Below are 23,390 nucleotides of genomic sequence, written 5' to 3'. Positions count from 1 at the left end.
ACGCTGCATCAGTTTCTGAAAGTGATTTTATAGTGTGATGTTCTGGGATAACACATGCTTTCAGAGAAATATAGCAGTTGAGTTTTTAATTTTGTGTTCAACACTAGTCTTGCTCACAAGGGAATAGAAGCTCTCCCGCCATCCCTTGGCCTGCTGATCACCACCAAAGTGAAGTTGATTGTCTCCACAGTTCCTGTGTCAGAATTCCAGCCTCTATCTTACAATGTGGCAGCACACTGCTGGTTCTGTGTGTTCTGAATCATTACATCATTTGATACAGTCCTTAGAACAATCTGAAACAGGATTACTATCTTTGTGTTAACAAGGAAACTGAAGCTCACCGATGTTAAGCAACTTGCTCAAAGTATCAGAGCTTGGAAATACCTGCTTCTGAAGCCTGTACCCCTTCCACACTGCTACAACTGTTGGAGGCAGTAGCTGGCAATCTCATAAACGGAGTTAAAAGTACCAGTGGCCCCCCAACTTATCTCTCTTGATGTGCTAATTGGCTAGAAATTCTCATTTAATTGGAGGAAATACTTTGTCTTTAGGAGGTTTCTGAATGCTTCAGGATATTCTTGTCTACGCCAGAGGTTAGATTTTTGTCAGAGGTTCGGTTTTCAAGGGTCTCAAAATTATGCTGAATGCAAATGTCCAAAAGTCACAGTGCTTTTTTGTGTAATACAATGAAGCGTGAACATACTAACCTTCCAGTAATGATGTGATTTCATAGTTACGTGATTTCAAGCCACATCAGATGCCATGTCATGCTACTATAATTTTATATAGATGGGCTGAGGGGGAGATCACAGGTTTTAAGGAAAATGTGTGGTAAATATTAGATTGGTGCAAAAGTAATTGTGGTTTTTGAATTGAAAATATTCTAGACAATATTATTACTTTTATTATTGCAAATTGAGGAAAATGTGTGGCAAATAACTTTAAATTGAAAACACTCTAGTCAATATTATTACTTTTATTATTATTATTGCAAATTGAGGAAAATAACTGCTAATTTAGCAAAGGATCACCTGAATTTTGTAGTTTCATCCAAGCACAATTTGAGAGCTACTGGGTTAGCTAGATGACTCCTTGAAAGGAATGGGTAAAAGGTAGAGATAAGTTTCAGTGATGGGAGGAAGAAGATGAGCAAGAGGTTTGGTAGCTGATGGCTTGAATAAAAGGGGTTGGGGCAAGTCTTAGGTGACTGAATGACACTAAAGGCAAATTTTTCCTACTTTGCCACTCTTTTCAAGCTGGTTCTGAACATTCTCTCCTTTTCTCCATTTCTTAGCCTTGGGCCCCACCCTGCCACTTTAGCTGTCCATACCACAAATGTTTGGGTCTGTCATGAGACGGCACATGAAATGTGGTACTCATGAAGTCTACATGTCCTTTAAGTGAGTATGAACTGGAATCAAGGGCATGGATTTCACAGAAAAACTGTAGCGTCACTCCAGTCTAGAGAGTATATTGAAGGAAGTTCTCAAGAATTGTAAACAACTTTTATTTCTCTACTTACCCATCTCCAAAGTTTGTTCATAACTTTATGAGACACTCTTACTACCATACTCAAAATACTGATTCTTGATGTTTTTAATTTCAAATTATTTGCCACTTGAAGGGTTAGTTGAAATCCCTTTCCATCTTGCCTCTCACCCTACATTCAACATCATAATCATCAGAAGTACAAATCTCATTAAAAACCATAACTTCTCATATGCAATTTTTCCCTGTCATCTCAAACCCTTAAACTACATCTTTTGAAACTTCTGGTTTATCATCTTTGTTCTCTCTTTTGCAGGTTCACTTTCACTTCTTGCTTAACTTGATTCCTGAAATCAAAGTTTCCTTTCTTGTCCTTGGCATTCTGTAGCCTTGTAAAATATGCCCAAATGAACCCAAATGAACCTCACTTGTTTATCCCACTTAATGTGTATGCCCCAAGTGAACTTCACTTGTTTATCCCACTTGATATATATGGAACTTCCTACATATATAAAATACATAATATAATATATAATATAATATATAATATATAATATATTATATATTATATTCTATTATATATAATAGAATATAATATATAATATATTATATAATATTATATAATATATAATATATAATATATTATATAATATATAATATATAATATATTATATAATATATAATATATAGTGTATTGTATATTATATATTATTATATAATATGTAATACACTGTATATTATATAATATGCAATATACTATATATAAAATATACGTATGTCTTTTAATATATATATGTCTTTTATCAATTCTGAAACATTTTCAGGATTTTCTTCTTGAACTGATCCCTTCTGTATTTTAAAATGTTCTCTCCTTCTGAGATTCAATGATAGGCATGCCAGAATCTCTCATTTTCTCTGTTCTTTCATACAGTCTTAGTTGTTTTCTCTCTGTGCTGCAGTCTAGGTAATATCTTCAGATCTAGTTTTTAGTTCATTCTCTCTGTTCTCATGTGCCACTCATTTGTTGAAACTCCATCTTCAATCATTTCTTTCTTTTTCTTTTCTTTTCTTTTCTTTTTTTTTTTTTTGAGACAGTGTCTTTCCCTGTCGCCCAGGCTGGAGTACAATGGCGCCATCTTGGCTCACTGCAACCTCCGCCTCCTGGGTTCAAGCAATTCTCTGCTTCAGCCTCCCGAGTAGCTGGTATTACAGGTGCCTGCCACCATGCCTGGCTAATTTTTATATTTTTAGTACAGACAGGGTTTCACCATCTTGGCCAGGCTGGTCTTGAACTCCTGACCTCGTGATCCACCTGCCTCGGCCTCCGAAAGTGCTGGGATTACAGGCATGAGCCACCGTGCCTGGCCAATCATTTATTTCTTGTTCCCAAATGTTGAGTCTCTCTTAATTCTTTATGGCTATTTCTAAGTGTCACTTCTTCCTTGATCAGTTTTTGATCATTTATTTTAGTAAAATGGAAACATTTTATTCATGTTCTTTTATATGTTGTATTTAGTAATTCTAAGAGCAGTCTTTGGTGTCCTTTTCTCCTCATGCTTGTGTTCGTCTGTATCTCTTGTTTTTGTCCATTTCTGATTTCGAGTTCTTATTAGTTTAAACTTAAATTTTTGGAATCCCAGAGCTTTCATGTATTTCTGAAATTCATTTATTTACTTATATTTTTATTGCCCATATTTCCTGACAAGAATATAAGCTACTTGAGGTCAGGAACTCTGTCTTGTTAAGACTGTATTTCCAGTGCCTTGGACAGGGCCTGTCATATAGAAATGACTCTCTATATATACGCTCTGTCATCCTCTTTCTCCCCCTAACCAACACATGTATGCTCAGATTTTGTCATACAATTTCAGAGCTTCCACTGATCCTAATTTAATAAGCATTGCTCTAAATATATATATGTATATATATATCACTCAGCTTCCAGAGAAGGGAAAAATATATACCAAATATTGTCAGATCACACTCCTTTACATTTTTATAATTTATGCCTTTGAGATAGTACTTTTAAACACAAGCTACTATTGATTTTGGATCAATAAGAGTTTAAAACTGTAAGCTAAACACACATTTGCCATCCTGGTTAAAAGAGTAAGTATAATTAGAGATTCTTTACTTAGTTAGAGTAAGATTCTCTACTTAGAGTAAGATTCTTTACTTAACCCTGAAACTAATTTGATGTGTCTTTTGGAGAGTTCTTTCTAACTAACTCAAAATATGTCGTTACAATCCTTAGTAAAAATGGGCTAAATGTGCAAACTTAACTTTATCGAACTTGGTATTATTTAAAATATGAAAATAAATTTTACGTTCTTGAAAAAATAAAACATATACTTTATGATTAAGTATAATACCTCTGAAACAGAGAAAATATAACCAAATTCATAATATGTTTACAAAACTGAAATTACCTAAGAATTTTTGTATTTTACTTCTAGAATAAAAGAGTTTGTATTTCGAAACAACAGTCTTATTGGGCTCATGTCTAACTTAGAACAAATTATTGCAAACTGTTTCTATTTCTCTAAGTCTGAGCTTTGCAGGCTTTTTTTTTTTTTGGACAGAGTCTCACTGTGTCATCCAGGCTGGAGTGCAGTGGTATGATCTTGACTCATTGCAACCTCCACCCCACAGGTCCAAGTGATCCTAGTGCCTTAGCCTCCTGAGTAGCTGGGATTACAGGCGCCTGCCACTATGCCTGGCTAATTTTTGTATTTTTAGTAGAGATGGAGTTTCACTATGTTGGCCATGCTAGTCTTGAACTCCTTACTTCAAGTGATCCGCCTGCCTTGGCCTCCCAAAGTGCTGGGATTACAGAGGTGAGCCACCATCCCCAGCCAGGTTCAATATTCTTTAGATTTTTATCAGATAATTATAGCAGGGTAGCAACTAGAGCCTCAAAAATAAAACACTGCTCTCTATTAGTTGCTAGGACATAGGGCATTTTCTAATAATGTCCACACTCTATGTAGGCATTGATGTTCATCAAGGTTATATTTGAAGATAATAAGAATGAGGACTGTGGAACAACTTAAGAAAGATTTTTATGTCACTAGGGAAATGGCTTTAGAAACTGAGCGCCACTGTGTACATTATTAATGAACGATAATGGCTTACCATCAAAGTATCACTCATAGACTTCTAATCTTTTATCAAAACCAACAACATTTACTTGTAACTGGAGTAGTTTTATGAAAAATGTTTATGACCCAAGGATGATCGCAAAAGACTTAGTGTTTCTATTCCTTTCTTCTCTAAGTATAAAGCCATAAGAAATTCCACTTCTTCAGCAGCAACTGACTGTTCCCTGCAGTTCATCAGGTGTGAATGTCTTTATTGGACCACTTTAAAAACAAGAGTTTTCAAGACTCTGTAGGACTTCCAAATCCCATGGGTATTTAACAGGAAAGGGAGTCAGTGACTGAATTATCTACGGCAGTACTTCAGTTCCCTCATCCTCATTTTGGAGCCCTGACTTCTAAAACTGTCTCTGTCATTTCTTCCCTTGTGCTTTATTCACTCTGGCAGTCTGGGTCAGGGTGATGAAGAATGGTTGAAAGTGTCTCCAACTCACACCAGGTGAACAATGTTTGAAGTAGTTGGCAAGAAGACATTATGCATTTCTGAAAATATCGAGACTCGCAGGAAAAGCTTCAGCCTTGGGATAGTAGGGCAAAGGTCATATTAGGCTTGGTTTCATGCATAGTGACAGTCATAGACACTCGTAGACATCCAGGAAGAACACATTAAGTCAAAGACTTATTGAATGAAGTTAATACACATTGAAAACAGGATGCTAGTATATCTTGCTTCTTTGATGACAGATAAAAGTAAAGCATTTTTGGCTGTCAAAGCATCTGAACAGTCTTTAAGAATTTTACTCAGAGACTAAATCTTCAAACCAGAAGTTGAAAACTTACTAAAAAAATTTGCAAACCGAAATAAGGAACTAGTGTAGGTTGGCTTAAAAAAATAGTTGTACACTGAGTGAGTATCAAAGTCGTAGTTACAGAAATGACTAATGAAATTACTACCACAATAACACAGAATTGAGCCTGGAAAATATCCAGGAAGACTTGATTACAGTACATATCCTTTATATACTTCTCTACAGCCTAGCTTGGCCTCTTTTATATTCAGATATTTACTTCTGGATGAGATTCACTTGTGCTTTTTTTTTGACTTGTCCTCACCTTGCCTGTTAGATTTCCTTAAAGGGCCAAGGTGCCCTTCTTCAACACACTCAGACAAAGAAATCTTTTATAAGATCTTAGGCTGCAAATAAAATCTCCTTTACCCCACTTTCCTTTGGGTTGGCTGTACTGACATCCTTCAACTCCTCCCTGTAAATCCCTTCCCTCCCCTTCCTTAGAAATATTATACAGGCCTATTACCTTCCAACCAAATGTACTGGAAGGAATTGTTCAAAGCAAAAGGTGCATGAAGAGAAGGATCATTATGTATACTGATACCTATAGACTGTGCTTGGGGTGAACAAAGAAACTGAATTCATAAGCAAAAAAAAAAAATGTTTTTGATGTGGCATTTTAGTGGAAGCTTCACTTGCAATTATGGGACATTAAAGGGCTAAATAATTATTACCATTATTAATAATAACACCACCCAAACAACCAGTCACTCTGACCCAGTCATCTGGAAGAATCAGGGCACCCTCTTATCTAATTAGTACTTTGAACTTCTATCCACAATACAAACGAATGTGAACTTATCAACTTTTTAAATTTTAGGGAATGCTAGGTGGCAATTGTAACATCAGAAATTCCATTAAGGATTAAAATTGCTAAATTTTTTTTCTTCATAAGTAAAATAAGATTATTTTGTAACCAATGTTATGTCTCCCTCTTAATGAAAAATTTCTCAGAATTTGGGGTAATGATGATGTCAATGATAATAATAATAGTAACAGTAGCTCCTACTTAGTAAATACTTCATATGTGTCAAACACTAGAGCGCCATTGCACTCCACCCTGGGCGACAGAGCAAGACTGTCTCAAAAAACAGACGAACAAACTATAGGTTATTTACATACATTGTTTCATTTATTTTTCTAATTACCAGTCCTCAAAGTAGATATTATTCCCATTTTACAAGGGAAAGTTGAGGCTTAATGAGTTTAACTTTCCCAAGGACATTTAATTAATGAATATAAGAATGAGGAATCCCAATATAGGACTGATGGTAAACCTATCCTTTTGGTTATGTTGCTGTTCTCTCTCTCTCTGTCTCTGTCTCTCTGTGTGTGTATTGTCCATATAAATAACCCAGCTGATTATGAAATGCAATTAGAAGCTGTTATTTTTGGTACACTTGCCATGGCTGGAGTAGGCTTGAATTTAAGAGACACAGCTTTTGCCACTGATTGGTTTCTCACAGCACTCTCGTGCCTGGGAATGGCGTCATCAACCAGTTGATCATGTCAGCTGGAGGAACTAGCAGTCGCTAATGAGGACCTTTCCCCAAGCATCTATATCTGAGAATTTCAGAGATTCACAAATGCAATTAAGAAATGTCATTATGTAGTTACATAAATATTTAATTCTTCCACCCATATGATTACACTTTGAATATTTTTGAATATTTGAATATTTTCTATAAGCCATGCATTGTTTTAATTTCTAAGAATGGTTACGTTTTCTGTGTGATGAAAAAGCTAATGCACAGAGAGTTTAAGCAGGTTGCTCTCCAGTGTACAGATGATAAATGGCGGTGCTAGGATTTAAATCAGATACCCTGAGTGCAGAGTCCATGGCCTTCCTCATGACAGAGACATTGCTAGATGCTGGGGGATACTGTGGGGAAAAGGATTCTCTACCCCTTACGAACATAGAAGAGAGAGATATAAGTAAACAGTTCTCTGCTTTAGTTCACAAATACTGATGAATTTTCTAGATGAGAGCTTCCATGAACAAGAGAAACCAGGAGAAGCCAGGTTGTGAGGAAACTTTTTTCCTTGTTATGAATTTCATTATTAATAACAGAGTCCTTGAGGACTGGTGTTAACTGATAGAGGTTAGGCTGACAATTGATGCTTGCTTTATTCATGCCTTTAATCTTGGTTTGAAATACTACACCTGGATAGTTTATGTCAAAACAAGAATTTTAAAGCCAGAATACTTAGCTTAGAATAGTGTCTTATAAATATCCACTTTGTGTTGATGTTTTTCTAAATCTATTCTTCACATATATGAATTTAAATTAAGACTGTATAACCCTAGTAAAATGAAGCTTGTACATCTTCTATTAATATTCTTAAATGAGATACTCTCATGAGGTCAAATGAAGTGGTAACATGAAAAAAATCTGAGCTAAAAGTCAGATTACAGATCAAGACATATGGTATAGATGATTGGATAAAGGCAGAGTTTATTGCTTCATTTATTTGTTTTTCTTTTTTAAAACTCATGCTGTTCCATAAAAGATTTGAAATGACTTACAACAAAAACGCATATACAAATATGTTAAGAAAAATAGAATTTCAATAAAAATATTGAGTAAATACAATTTAGAAGAGTAAGGCAAAAATCATAGGAAGAATTAAGTAGAGTTTGAGATAATTATGTGTGAGTCAGTTCTTAAATTGCTATGTATGAAAAAGTAAGAACTTCCACTCCTGCATTAACTACTTTGGGTATCTCCACTAGATAATTTGTTTGGGTAGATGCAGGCTTCCCTGGGTATCCCCGTATAATTTTTATCATATCTGTTTTTCACAACATTGCTCTGAAAAGCAGAAGCCTGTTTATTCATAGAACAAAAGCTGGGCAGATATGAAATCAGGAGATGATGTCACAGTCTTAATTAATCTCTATGGACTGAATGTGATGATTTTCCATTGGAAACTTTATTGCGATTGGCTTGGATTGCATTAGCAACATAAATGTAAGGAGCTACAATGCATTTGACTGTACTGGATATTTTACCACTCACGCCCTCCTACCTACCTGCCTCACTATGACCCAAAAATTCAGCCACCAGGCTGGTGGGACTTGGGAAGCCACCTGTGATCACAAATGGAAGTACTCTATGTTCCTGCAGAACGATCAGCAGGCAACTACTTATTATTATTGTTATCACTATTATTATTTTTGAACAGAACAAGAAAGAAGGAGGAGATGAGGAGGAGAATGGGAATAGGGTGGAGATGGCAGATGTCACAGGGGAGAACAAAGAGAAGGAAAATACCAGATGGAGGGGAGAAACATTTAAAAAAGAGAACTGAGAGAAAGAAAGAATGAGAGAAATTTACAGGAAAGAAGCAGGTTTGAGTAGAACCAGAGACAGAATCAATATAACATTTTTCCTTGTCCTAGTATGACCCAGCTAATTCCCGATGGATGCCAACTTGTTCATTTATGGGATGCTGGAGGAGGGCAAGCAACAGGATATTCGAGGTCACTCTCAGTCACTCTTCAGTAACCCTCTAACCTCTAAGAACCCGAAGGCAGCTGTGTCTACTGTGGAGCAAACCCCTGGGGGAGGAGGAAGAGTGTCTCAGTGTGTTGGTGACTCATTCTGGTGCTGATTTGGCCTTATGAAAGTAATTTAGCTCCACTGGGCTGAACCTAGTCATAATTAATAACAGGATACCTGGTTATACAGTGGGTCCAGTATTACCAACAAAGTGTTGCCTGAGGCAGAGGCAGAGAAGAAACAAAGAGAGAAGAAAACAAAAGGAAAGCAAGAGCAGACTATGGCTTCCAGTATTCTTTAGGCTGTAGAGACCCTGCGAAGGTTTCTGGATACATATGTATACAATTGAGGTTTAAAGGAACTAACATTTCAGGGTCTATTACGTATCAAACAGAGTGCTGGATGCCTTTTCCATGTAACTCATGTAATCCACCTAACAGTCTTGTGCAGTAGCTGTTATTATCCCCCTTTTACTGAGGTTAGAAAATAGCTTGCTTGGTATAAGCAGGTTTAAACTCAAGTCTACATGACTTGAATCCTAGCACGTGTTTTTAACTTCGAAATAATCATACAGTCTAGGTGATACTTAAAGAGATGTAGTTTGCTTATGTATTTAAAAGAAAGTAGCCATTACCTTCTACCAGAGTCTCCATCTCTCTTTTCTGGTTCTCACTTTGTCCTAAAATCCTAAAGTATTAATTTATGCTTCAGCCTTACAAAATACTGAATGATTTTGTAGTGGGAAGAAAATGGAAGGAAATGGATTTTGAAGGCAGATAAATCTGGCCTCAAATTTTATTTTCACAGTTCATTACCCATATGATCTTAGGAACCTGTACAATGGGATTAATAATATTAGTTTAGTTTTTTTTTTGAGGATGAAATGAGTTATGGGAACATACTTAACATAATGCTTTTCACTTAGGGGGCACTGAATTGTTGGTTTCCTTCCTGACTTTCAAAATTTAGATAGAATTCACTGGTTTCAGAATTTCCTAAACTATGCTCTGCAGAAAATTAGGTGTTCTGAGAGAGGTAATTAACATTCTTCATAAAAACGTTTTTCATGGTCAGTATGTTGGTGTGGAGTGAATGCTTCTAAAGAAATGCTTCTCTTTAGAAATGCTTCTAACTCTTGTTTTTACCCACTCTCCCTTCCCCCAGAGGATCCCAACCATACAGAGCTCATAGGTCAATTCCAGATGGATTAAGGAACTAAATGTGAACATAAAAATGGAAACCATTTAGAAGAAATACGGAAATATGTTATATGTAATTTTTTCATAGTGAGTATCTCTTTAAAAAAGACAAAAACTCAAAACATAAAGGAAGGAATTTTGACTATGTTAAAATGTAAAACTTCTCTAAGACAAAGACACAATGTAAGAAGGTATTTCAATGTATTTAACTAACAAAGGATTAGTATCTGAATATATAAGCATTCTCACAAACCAGCAGAAAAAGGCAAACAATGCAATAGAAAAAAAGCAAAGGGTGTGAATTTACAATTCACAAAAGGGAAAGTTGCGTGGCCAAGAACATCTAGAAAAAAAAGCTCAATTTCACTAGTAATTGAGGAAATGCAAACTGATATAAAAATGAGATACGTTACACTGATTAAATTCACAAAAATTCACGTTTTAATTGCTAGTTATAATTTCTTCAACATTATACTGTAATATTTAATCAGCACAGTAACACACCTAAACACACAAAGGAATGAAGTGAAGAGCATAAGGATTGGGCAGCAAGACACAAAACTGTCATCATTTGTACACAGTGGTGGCATATTTACCATACAATTTCAAGAGAAAATAAGTCAGACTCTTCCAAATGGATTAAGGAACTAAATACTAAATGTTATGAGATATTAAATGATTTTGTAGTGGGAAGAAAATGGAAGGAAATGGATTTTGAAGGCAGAGAAATCTGGCCTCAAATTTGATTTTCACAGTTCATTAGCCATATGATCTTAGGAACCTGTACAATAGGATTAACAATGTTAGTTTAGTTTCTTTAAATGAACAAAATAAAACTATTAAACAAAATAAGACTGTTAGAACTAACACAATAATTTAGCAAGTCAATTAAATTTAAAATTAAGATAAAAAATTTAATTTTAATAAACCATACCAACAGCTATGATAGAAGAAACTGTTCACTAAATATTCTTGATTTTGTATTAGTACAGGGTAGGATTTTACTTTCTTGTCTCCTTGAAGTTAGGTTTGATCATGTGACTTGCTGTGAACAATGAAGTGTAAGCAGAAGTGATGCCTGTCTCTTCCAGGTAGAACCTTTAAGAGCCAGCACAAGATTTGCTGCTCTTTTCCTTTGTTTCTTGGAACAAGGAATGGCGATCATCTTCCATGTGGCAAATTGATAGCGCACCATTATCCGGAAGACTGCCATATCTTCCAGATATTGTTTGCTCTATAGACAATTTGGGTCCTGTGGTGAGGACAAAATAGAATAGTGCCCTACCTAATACATGATAGACATACAGCATAAACAAGAAGTAAACTTTATTTTCAGTCATTGAAATTTTAGGGTTATTTGTTAATGTAGCATCCCCTAGCTGATCCTAACTGATATGACCAATGAACATCTATTAATCATTTACTATGTGCCAAGCTGTTCTGAGTCCTCTCTCTCTTTCTCTGTCTCTCTCTTTCTCTTTCTCCGTCTCTCTCTTTCTCTTTCTCCTTGTTTAATGTAATCACCACCAGAATTTTATGAAGTAGGTATTCTTATGACCCTCGATTTGACAGGTGAGTGAATTATCCCCTAGAGATACTGAGAGATTAAAATATCTTGCTTTAGGTGACACACCTTGTAAATGGCAGAGACAAGATTTGAACTCGAGTCTTTTGGTTTCAATACCTGAACTTGTTCTGTTAATCACTTGGTATGCTGTCTTCCTCAGAAAATGTACTATAAAATTTTTACATATCATTTGTAATAGGAGACAAAACTATAAGATATGTAGAAAAAAACTTACAAAAGGTTACTGAGACTTTTACGTAGAAAATTTTAAAACTTCATTAAAAGAAGACTTAACTGATTGAAAAGATGTAATATGACTGTGATACCATAATTTGTGGATGGGAAAACTCAAATTCATAATGATAGAAACATATCCAAATTAATTTATAAATTTAGTGTACTTTCAGTAAAGATATCATCAATTTCTTTTGAATAGAATTTGACAAACAAATTCTCACATATATATGGAAATATAAATGACCAAGAAAAGTCAACACAATCTTGAAGAATAAAAATAATGGTAGATTTGTCTGACTAGATATTATAACTTTTGTAAATCCTATGAGTAAAAACTGAGGGTTGACAGAGAAATAGGCAAACCAATGGAAAAGAAAAGGGAATTTAGAGCCCAATCTATTTATACAGTGAGGGTGGCAATAAAATTTCAGTGGGAGCAGGATGGATTATTAAGTAAATGACATTGTGACAATTTGTTATTGATATTGAAATATTCTATATCTGTACATTTATACAAATTGAATTCTAGATAAACTAAGGGCTTAAAAAGTAAAATAATACAAATTTAGAAGAAAACAGGGAAAATAATAGGTGAATTACATCAGGTAAGGGTTTTTTATGTATGATGCAAAGGCACAAACTGTTAAGGAGAATATTAACAAATTTGACTACATACTAGCTTCTATAAGATACCATGAAAAATATGAAAAAAGAAGATAAAAACTACAAGAAACTTGTAATACTATAGCCATCAAAGGATTAGTATCTAGAATATATAAAGAGCTTCTATAAATTGATGATAAAAAGAAAAACAATGCAATGGAAAAATAGGTAAAGGTAATGATAGGTAATTAGTAGAAGAAGAAAACTGAATGCCAATAAAAATTTGAAAAGATTCTCAATATTGCTAGTATTCTGGGAAATATAAATTAAAACATTCAGACATACCACATGATACTTATCTAATATGTAAAACTTAATAATTCTGATGACACCTACTGGAGAGATTGTGAATTTTCAGTGGGGCTGTAAATGTGAAGATGGTCATCTGCCATAAAGCCAGCAATTACACTTTTAGGGAGAAACCTGTACGTTTATAAGAAAACGCGTACATAGTAGTTCTTCAACACCATGTTGCAGAGCTGTGCAAAGAAAGTAGACCTTCAGATATCAACACAGGTAAAGCACAAAAACACATTTTTAACAGGAAGAAAGGAGGTTAAAAAGATACAAATATTAATATGCATATTATGTATGTAAAATTTAAAAATATATGAAACAGTAGTACATTTTCTTTGTGGAGGTAAATGTCTCAAAACTTATATGGAAAGATATAGAAAAACTTCAGGAAAGTGGTTGTTTAGAGAGGAAGACAAAAGGAAAGAAGGGAGGAAGGGCTTTAATTTTAACTGTAACATTTTGTATCCTCAAAAGAGAGAAAGCTCTAAAACACATTATGGAAAATGTTAACATCTGTTTAATGTTAGTGGTATGTAATAGGTAACTGTTGTAGCATTTTCTGTACTTTTAATGTTTGAAGTATTTTATGATTAAAATTTAAGTCTAAAAAATGCCTAGATGGTACCTTTTCATGTATATACTGCAGTATGGTTAGTCTCAGATCTTATACCTAGGCCTTAAAGTTTGTTTTTAAATTTTTCATAAATGAGATTGACATTTTCTTTTAATTTATGCTTTTAAGCAGGTAGCCTTATTTTAGGATCTTCAGCAATAGTCATGTATGTTTTTAAAACATTTTATTTATTTGTATTTATTTATTTTAGAGAGAGATAGGAGGTCTTACTATCTTACTATGTTGCCCAGGGTAGTCCCAGACTCCTGGGCTCAAGTGATCCTCCTCAGTAGCTGGGACTGCAAGTATACACCACCGAGACCAACTTGTTCTGAAAACTTTTTAAAGTCTACAGACTTATTTCAGAGATGTCAGCTTTACTGTCACACAGTATCCTAGAAGTAGACATTACAATGTTCTAGGAAGAAAATAAGACTCCAGATTGCCCAAAGTCATCAGCCAAAAAGTAACAAGGCTATTAAATTTGTATGTAAGATTTCAGTCTCTAAATCAATGGCTTGATTCATGCTTTTCTGCCTCCAATTGTTTTTGTTTTGTTTTGTTTTGGTGCACAATGGGGTTCATATTAGGGAAAAGGTGATCTAGAAAGACAGCTATTTAGCCATGGCCTTAATTATCTCCTTCCTTTCTAGAGTGCAAATTTGCCTTTAATGGATGGAAATGATAATGATTTTAAATCTTACTACAAAAAAGCAGTCTAAAAATTTTTAAAGACATACTTTAGCAAGCTTTGTATATTCTATTGGGAATAAGACGTCCTTTAGGCAACAATTATCTACAAAAGAAAGGAAGTCATGAGAAAGCGGGGGGGGGGGTGTGAAATGAACAAGGGAACAGGATGGTGGAAGGGTTTTTTGTAGGTGACTACATATTTGGTTGAAAAAGGTCAAGAGCAGAACTCATTCACTTCACTTCAGGGAGGAGGAGGAAAGCTGGATATTAGAGTGGAAAAAAGAGAAAAAAGAGCTGAATATGATTCTGGGATGATAAAGTACTCCTGACAACTGCCTCACGGGCTACTCAGGGGCACTAAGGCTCACCTGCATTTGCCATAATCCATCCTTTCTGGTCATGCAGGGTTTTCAAGGAGGGAGCCTGAATTTTAGGAATGAGGTTAGTAATCCAATCTGTTGCAGTCTAGGCAATGACTGTATGTAAAACTGGCAACTGGCACTATTAAAAGTAGAACCAGACAGCATATTAGAAGAGGAAAGAGGAAAATGTGGACATGTGGGAGCTGCAGGAGGAGAGAGTTACTGAAGTGTGTGACATGTAGGTCTTCTGTCTGCCAAGTGGAGTTCATTAAGTGGCAAGAGTCTATCGCTTTCAGCTCACAAATAGCTCACAAACAGAAAGATGGCAATGACAGTGTGGTTGTCACTGTTAGAAATGACAATTCTTTGCAACACTATTCCTCCAATTTAAAAAAAATATCAAATCAGACATTGAGATAAATATAATTAAAATATGTGATATGAAAACTTTCTATATAAATTCCATTTTAAAATATCAGACATAGAGACATTTTAAGTAGGTTCTAGATGGAATTTATATATGAAAACTAGGAAATGAGCTTAGTGGAGATATTTTTCATAAATGTTTATATATGAGTAAGTTTTAAATACAAATAGATTTTTAAATACTATGCTATAAGAGATGTAAATTTTAAGAAGAGTAAGGGAATAATAAAGATAAATATTCATGGAGAATCTCTGATCCCATTTATTTAACAAAGTACCCATCCTTCTCTATGAGAGATGTATTGAGTAATTCGTCTAGTTTTTCATTTACAAATTCGTATCCTAAACTCATAATTATTGAGCACCAAATTGTGTTTCTGTTTAGGAGAGGTAAGACTTTACCTACTTACGGTCTCCAGCTGGGCTTGAGAATTAAATTGATATCAGACAGATTAACAGGAGAAATGCATACAAATTTCTACGTGTGTATGGGAGCCCCCATAGGAAAATGAAGGTCCAAAGGATTGGCAAGAGCTAAGTGCTTATAGAGTAGGTTGAACAAAGTGTGACAATTGTGCAAAAGTAACAAAAATGTATGGGAAGTCTAAAGGAAGACGAATGATTTTAATAAGGTTTCCTTATCCCAGATTTTTCTGTTTCCACTCCCCATTTCTGGTGACAAGAATATTTATTCTCTGCTGGCACAGGGAGGGCAGAGTGTCCCTTTTGTATCTGTTGTTTTCCAAGTGCCTTTAGCTAGAAAAAAATCCTTCTGCCACTCTTCAGCAGGCATTGTTCTAGTGTTTGGGACATATTTGTATATCAAAGGCACAAAAATCCCTGCTTGTGTGTCTTACATTCTAGGAAGAGAAGAAATAAATAAGTTAATTCTATAATACTTTAGAAAGTAATAAGTGCTGTAAAAATCAAGAAGAAGACACCTGTGTGCATGTGTGTGTATATTGGGCGTGAGGGGTGGGCTAAGAGGGTAGCATTTTGTCATACAGATCGCCTTCTGAGGAGAGGATATTTGAGCAAAGGCTTGAAGGAGGGGAAAGACCATTTCAGGCAGTGAGAATAGCCAGTGCAAAGCCCTCAGGTGGGAGCACGCCTGGTGTGTGTAAGGAAGCTTGGAGACCAACGTAAGAGTGTAGTGAGCAAGATTGAGTGTACGAGATGAAATCAGGGAGGTAACAGGGGCCAGGGCACACAAAACCTACGGCGTATTGTCAGGGTTTGCCTTCAGGAGCTATGGGGGCATTTTGAGCAAAGTGAAGTGATCTGACTTAGATTTGAAAGGGATCACTCTGCCAAGAACAGGCTGTGGAATGGTGAGTGTGGAAGTGGCGAGACTGGTAAGGATGCTACTGCAACAGTCAGGTGAAAGATGATGGTTGGAGCAGATGGTAGCAGTGGAAGTAGCGAGAAGTGATTGGACTCTGGATATATTTTATAGGTCAGGCCAACAAGTTTCTGTAATAAAATGTATAGAAAGGGCATGGAATGAAAGAGGCAGAAATCAGTGATGACTCTGACATTTTGACAAGAACATCTGCAAGGGTGGAATTGTTGTCAACTCAGGCAGGAATTTTACAGGTTTGTAAGGAAATATTAAGAGTTTGATTTTTGGATCTGCTAAATTTGAAATGACTATTAGATACACAAAGAGAAATGTTGTGAAGGCAGTAAAAGAACCTGGAGTTCAGAAAAGTGTGAGTTGGAGAATACAGAAGTTATCTTATGTCCGACAGCCATGGAATTGGATAAGGTTATCTGGAAAATAAATGTTGAGTAAGATAAGATGTCTAAGGACTAAGCCCCAGGGTCCTTCAACCTTTAGAGGTTGGGAGAAGAGGAGAAGCCAACAGTGGAGACTGAGAAGAAAACCTTAGTGAGAAAGCAGGAAAGCCAATGAAGTGTGCGATCCCAAGACAAGTGAAGAAAATGTATCAAAGAGGAGTGAGTGATCTAATATGTCAAATGCTGTTGATGAATTAATAGTGAGGTCACTGGTGACAACTAAAAGACTTAATGGTGAGAGCAAAGCCTTACTGGGGTAGATTTCTTTTTAAATTATTTTTTTCCAGCTTCATTGACATATAATCAGCAAATAAAAATTGTGTATATTTGCATCATGTGTACTTAGGGTGTGCAACATGATGATTTGATATATGTATACGTTGTGAAATGACTCCCACAACCAAGTAATTAACACATCCATCCCTCACATAGTTACTTTGTGTGTGTGTGTGTGTGTGTGTGTGTGTGTGTGTAGTAAGAGCACAAGATCTAGTCTCTTAGATTTCAAGTAAATTATATGGTATTATTAACTGTAGTCACCATACTGTACATTAGATTCCTAGAACGTACTCATCTTATAACGGGGAATTTGTACACTTTGACCAATGTCTCACCATCTCCCCCATCCTCTAGATTGCGAATAATACTGCAATGAACATGGGGGTGTAGATATCCCTTTGAGGTCTTGATTTCAATTCCTTTGGAATATATACCCAGAATTGGGATTGCTGGATCAAATGTAGTTCTTTTTTTCTTTAAATTTTGGAGGAATCTCCATATTGTTTTCTATAGTGGCTGCAGCAACTTATGTTCCCATCAGCAGTATACAAGGGTTCCCTTTTGTTCACATCCTTTCCAACAGTTGTGATCTCTTTGCCATCCTCACAGGAATATGGTGATGTCTCATTGTGATTTTGATTTTCATTTCCCTGATAATTAGTGATGTTGAACAGCTTTTCATATACATTTTGGCCATTTGTATGTCTTCTTAGGAAAAATGTCTATTCAGGTATTTTTTCATGTTTTTTTTTTATTATTTCTTTTATTTTCTTTAATTTATTTATTTTAGAGATGGGGTCTTGCTATGTTGCCCAGGCTGGTCTTGAACTCCTAAGCTTAAGCAATCCTCCTTCCTTGGCCTCCCAAAGTGCTGGGATTACAGACACGAGCCACCACACCAGGCCTTTTTTCCACGTTTTAACCAGATTTTCTTTTTTCTGTTGAGTTGTATGAATTTTGTATACATTTCGCATATTAGCCCCTTATTAGATATATAGTTTACAAATATTGTCTTGCATTCTGTAGGTTGCTTTTTCATTTGTGGATTGTTTGCTGTGCAGAATGCTTTTAGTTTGATATAGCCCCCCCCACCCCACCAACTTGTTTGTTTTTGATTTTGTTGCCTGTGCTTTTGGTGTCATATTCAAAAAATCATTGCCAAGGCCAATGCCAAGGTGATTTCTCCCTGTTTTCTTCTAGGAGTTTCATGGTTTCAGGCTTATATTTAATTATTTAATCCATTTCTAGTTAATTTTTGTGTGTGATATATGATAATGGTCCAGTTTCACTCTTTTGCATATGAATATCCAGTTTTTCCAATACCATTTATTAAAGAGACTATCCTCCCCCCATTGTGTATTTTTGGCACCCTTGTTAATTACTAGTTGTGTGTGGGTTTATTTCTAGATTCTCTATTCTGTTTCATTGGTTGATGTGTCTGTTTCAATGTCAGTGCCATACTGTTTTGATAGCTTTGTAATACATTTCAAAATCAGGAATTATAATGCCTCCATCTTTGTCCTTCTCAAGATTGCTTCAGCTATTAGGGGTCTTTTGTGATTCCATGTGAGTTTTAGCATGGCTTTTTTTATTCTGTGAAAAATGTCCTTTGAATTTTGATAGGGATTGCATTGAATCTATAGATTGCCTTGGGTGGTACAGACATTTAATAATATTAGTTGTCTAATTCATGAACACATAATGTTTTTCCATTACTCGTGCTCCTTCAATTTCTTTCACCAATGCATTATAGTTTTCAGCAAACAGATCTTTCACCTCCTTGGTTAAATTAATTCCTAAGTGTTTTATTCTTTTTGATCCTATTTGTTAATGAAAATATTTTCTTAATTTCTTTTTCAAATAGTTCATTGTTAGTGTATAGAAACACAACCTGTTTTTGTAAATTGACTTTATATCCTACAACTTTACTGAATTTATTTCTTAGTTCTAACAGCTTTTTGGTGTAGTCTTTAGGGTTTTCTATACGTAAGATCATATTGGAGCAGATTTTTAACATTGCTTATATTTTACAAAATTTTTTTCAAAATTCCACTAAAACATTATTAAAACCTTGCTATTTAGAGTGGACTTTATAATATAAACTTACATTAATTTGTCCAACTCATATCTTCCACTCATATCTTACCACTTTTCTTGCTTTTTTGTTTTGCAATGCAACCAAGAATACACAATTACCAGACCATGTCAAAATGATATTGTTTGTAATTAAACTGCATTATTCAGTTAATTATTTTCTCATTTGCATTTATTTTTCTTCACAGCAGAAACTGTGGCAATTTAGGCTAATTGTTTAATACTTTCTCATAATTTTCCAAAAATATGATGATATATTAATTTTTAAAAATACTTTGCATTAATCACACCAAGCACCTTGGCTGGAAGCTTACTCTCAATATAAGAACACATTATTTTTAAAGACACAGGTGTTGACATATTTCATCCCAAGATGTGGGTTGACTGTGACAAAACAGCCTACATTCATCACTTTGTTTATTTACTAGGCAAAAAGTTCAGTGACAGTGACCAATTTTTCACCCCTCCCTATATTCACAAATAGTGCCTTTCTGTCATGGGTGGGGTGACCTATCCTGCCCCCGACAGTGGTTTCAACCATGTGACTTGCTTTGGCAGGTGGGATATTATCTGACATAAATGCAAGAAGAGACTTGAGATGGGCTTGTGTGCCGTGGTTTGCTCTCTTGTGCCTCTGCATCACCATGGCAACATGCCTGAGCTCTCTTCCTAAAAGGTGAGAGACACATGGAGCAGAACTGTGTCACCATGTCACCCCCACTGTTCTGGTCAAGACTAGTCTAGATCAGCCAACTGCCAGCTGACCCCCCAAACATGAGCAATAAGCAATGACTGTTGAATGCCACTGAAGTTTTGTAGCAAACGATTACTAATGCTGTATCCTTTTCTGGCTTTTACGTTCAAATGACTTAGTAGGGTCTGGGCTGATGTCACCTGATTCTCAATGTGTCTCTTATATTCTTAGCCTTTCGCAGTTCTGTCAGAGCACTTTGCCATCCTTTCCCAGACTTTTTGTGAGCAGTTCCCCCACAGCCTTTTCTGCTGCCCTCATCTCAAATTTACTTAGTCCCTCAAGGCAGCTGTCTGGTGAGCACTGGAAGTTAGTGAGCACAATGAAGATAAGAGGGTAGACATGAAAATAAAGATTTGGGAGTTACAAAAATACAGTCCATGGAAAAAGCAATGGGAATGAATGGAATTATCACAGAAGAAAGCTCAGAAAGAAAAAAAGGAGAAAACAAGGGCTGAACTTGGGAACAACTCAATACGTAAGTCCCAAAGGCATGGAAGAAGCTACAGCAAGGAAAACAGAAAGAAGAGGTCCAATGAGTAGGAAGAGAACATGGATGGAATACTAGCTTGGAAGCCAATAATTAGAAAGTTCCAAGAAAAGGAAAGTGGCAGAAGTGTTCATTATTTTAGGATATTTCATTAGAAGTATGTCATTGGAGCTGAAAATTAAGACGTCACTGTTGATTTCTGCCAGAAAACAGAGTGAAGTAGTAGATGCCAGACTGAAATGGAATAAGGAGTATCAGATGGGGAGGTGGAAGTGGGTATAAACCATACCAAACATTGTCTAAAGTGCATCAGAATCATTTGGGTGATGTGGTGAAAGTGTTAAAAAATAGAGATTTCTGGGTCTCACTCTCAGAAGTCCTAATTTAGTCTTACCAAGAGCCAGAAATTTGCTTTTTATAAAGCATCCTAGTTTTAATAAAGTCTGAACCATATTTTCAAAAAAGTTGGCAAAAAAAAAAAAAAAAAAAAAGAAAAGAAAAAAAGAAGATGCCAAAGGGAGGCCTAAGTGCTAGTGGGGGTGACAAACACTTTGTAATTTTAAACTTGCTTCCTAGAGAAAGCTTCTCCCCTGGGGCAATAATGTGTTGATCAGTGAATATAATGAACAGCCTGCTTAGCAGTTGTGCTTTTCATTATAAATTGTTTACTTGGCTTTTGGTATAATTCAGTCTTCAGTTTGGGTACCATGACCTAACATATCCTAGGGCCTGATGACCGTTAGATAAACTGAATATTGATATTTTAGCCCTTAGTAAATATCCCTCATTTTTATGTCTCCTGTTTTTTTTTTCACTAAGAAAAAAGATTCCTAGTTGATAACCTCTAGGCAACCTTTGAAAAAAAAGAAAAAGCATTTTACTGTTTTTGATCTTTGCAAAAAAGCCTTTTGCTATTTTTAAGTCCTTGAGACCCCTCTCTTCTTAAACCTCTTTAACCTATCTGAGTTGTAACCCTCCTATTCTACTAAAATAGTGCTATTTAAGGTGTAGGGGTGAAAAGGCAGTATCTTTTTTGTCACCTATCACAAGGGTCATGGCTGAATACCTTATAAGAAAACACAGATTAACAAGAGAAAAGTGTAACAAATTTATTTTAAAAACTTGAGGGAAGTTTTACATGACATAGGCACCTTCAGAAATAAATACCTGAAGATCCAGGGAAACCTGTGTGGTTTTTTTTTAACATTTATTTTTATTTTTTCTTATTTAGTCTTTTGAGAGTCTGGCTATGTTGCCCAGACTGGATTCAAACTCCTGGCCTCAAGTGATCCTCCCACTTCAGCCTGCTGATCACCAGCAGATTACAGGCATGTGACACTGCATGTGCTTAAAACTGTGGTTTTATGCTAAGTCTGATGAAAGAAATAGGTCATTGTGGAGAAAAATAACTGCACAAAAAGGGTATAATCTCATGGTAATAAACTTGGGGGAACTTAACAAGACCTGTTCACTCAAGTTCTTCTTGGCTTCTCTGTGTAGCATTTTTTCTCTACGAGCTTAGGGCAGAACACCTGACATGTGAGGGTCTTATGAGCTACTTTTAGGGGAGGTAGGTCAGAGAGTGACCTTTCTAAGTTTTATTGTTTTGGGGAAGAGAGAGCAAAGAGGGAGACAAGAGGCAGAAAGTCAGAGAGACCTTCTTGCTTCTGAGACCCTCCTGTTTTCTTCAGCTCAAAAATACTCAGCATGTCAAAGTACTATACTTTGAGATATTGTGTTCTGAGCCTGAGAAAAGTCACCCAATGGCTCCAAAATCCACACTGAATATCTGTTTGGTTTAAAATTTTTGACTACTCTGAAACATTAAAGATTGTCAATGCCCCTTTTCTAAAGTTTTCTATTCTTTAGATGTTTCCTATTTTCCATCCTGCAGTCTAATTGTGGATGGCCACAATGCATCTTTTATTCAACATTTACATAGCAGTGTCACCTAGTCCAATAGATAGAAATGTAAACTATGCAGACTATTTAGAAATCTCTGATTTCCAACTCTGCCTTTTTTTTTTAAAGCTGCTATCTTATATTTCTCACTGCCTGTTAGACTTTTCAACTTGGAATCTTTATTTCTTTTAGTGATTCTACCATGCTTTCAGAATAAAGTTTCTCCCTTAATTTTGCATGTAAGTAATTGCTGACATCTATCATTTTTTCCTTTTTGATGTACTTTGTACATTCTCTCAATTTCCATTGACACTGGTATCAGATTTAATTTGGATCTTTTTTAATGATCTGCAAGAATTAATGCAAAAGCATTTTTTAAAAGTTAGGTTCACTGGGGTATAATTTACATACAATAAAATTCACTCTTTTAAGTGTGAAAGTTAATGAGTTTTGACAAATGCATATACAGTCATGTTAGTACCACCATGATTAAGATATAAAATATTTCCATTGCCCCAAAATGTTTCCTTGTGGCAATTTGCAGTTACTTCCTGTCCTAAACCTTTAGCCGCTGGGAACTGCCAATCTGTTTCCTGTCCCTATGATTTTGTCTTTTACAGAATGTCACATAAGTGGAATTGTTCTGTATGCACACTTTTGTACGAGGCTACTTTCACTTAGTGGAATGCTTTTGAGGTTCATTTGTATTGTTGCATGTAGTTCATTCCTTTTTATGGCTGAATAGCATTCTATCAGAGTTGTATCATAATTTGTCTATCTATTGACCAATTGATGGATATTTGGTTGTTTCCATTCTTTGTCTACAATGAAAAAGCCTGCTGCAAACATCTGCATACAACTCTTTCTTTCCATATATATTTTCCTTGCAATAGTACTTGAAGTCATTTCTCTGCTCTTGTTTCTCAAGTTTATGTTGCCCACAGAAAAATCTTAATAGTTGTTATAGTGTTTTTCACTTACTGTAAAGCTCTTAGTGGTTTTTTATTACAGGAGATTTATTAAACAAATATCATTTCTTAGATGACTTTGTTCATTAGTTAATCTTATTGTTCATGACTT

The sequence above is a fragment of the Pongo pygmaeus genome, chromosome 10 (genome assembly GCF_028885625.2).
Source record: "Pongo pygmaeus isolate AG05252 chromosome 10, NHGRI_mPonPyg2-v2.0_pri, whole genome shotgun sequence".
In the NCBI taxonomy this organism is placed as follows: domain Eukaryota; kingdom Metazoa; phylum Chordata; class Mammalia; order Primates; family Hominidae; genus Pongo; species Pongo pygmaeus.
Note: the sequence above shows the minus strand (reverse complement) of the source record.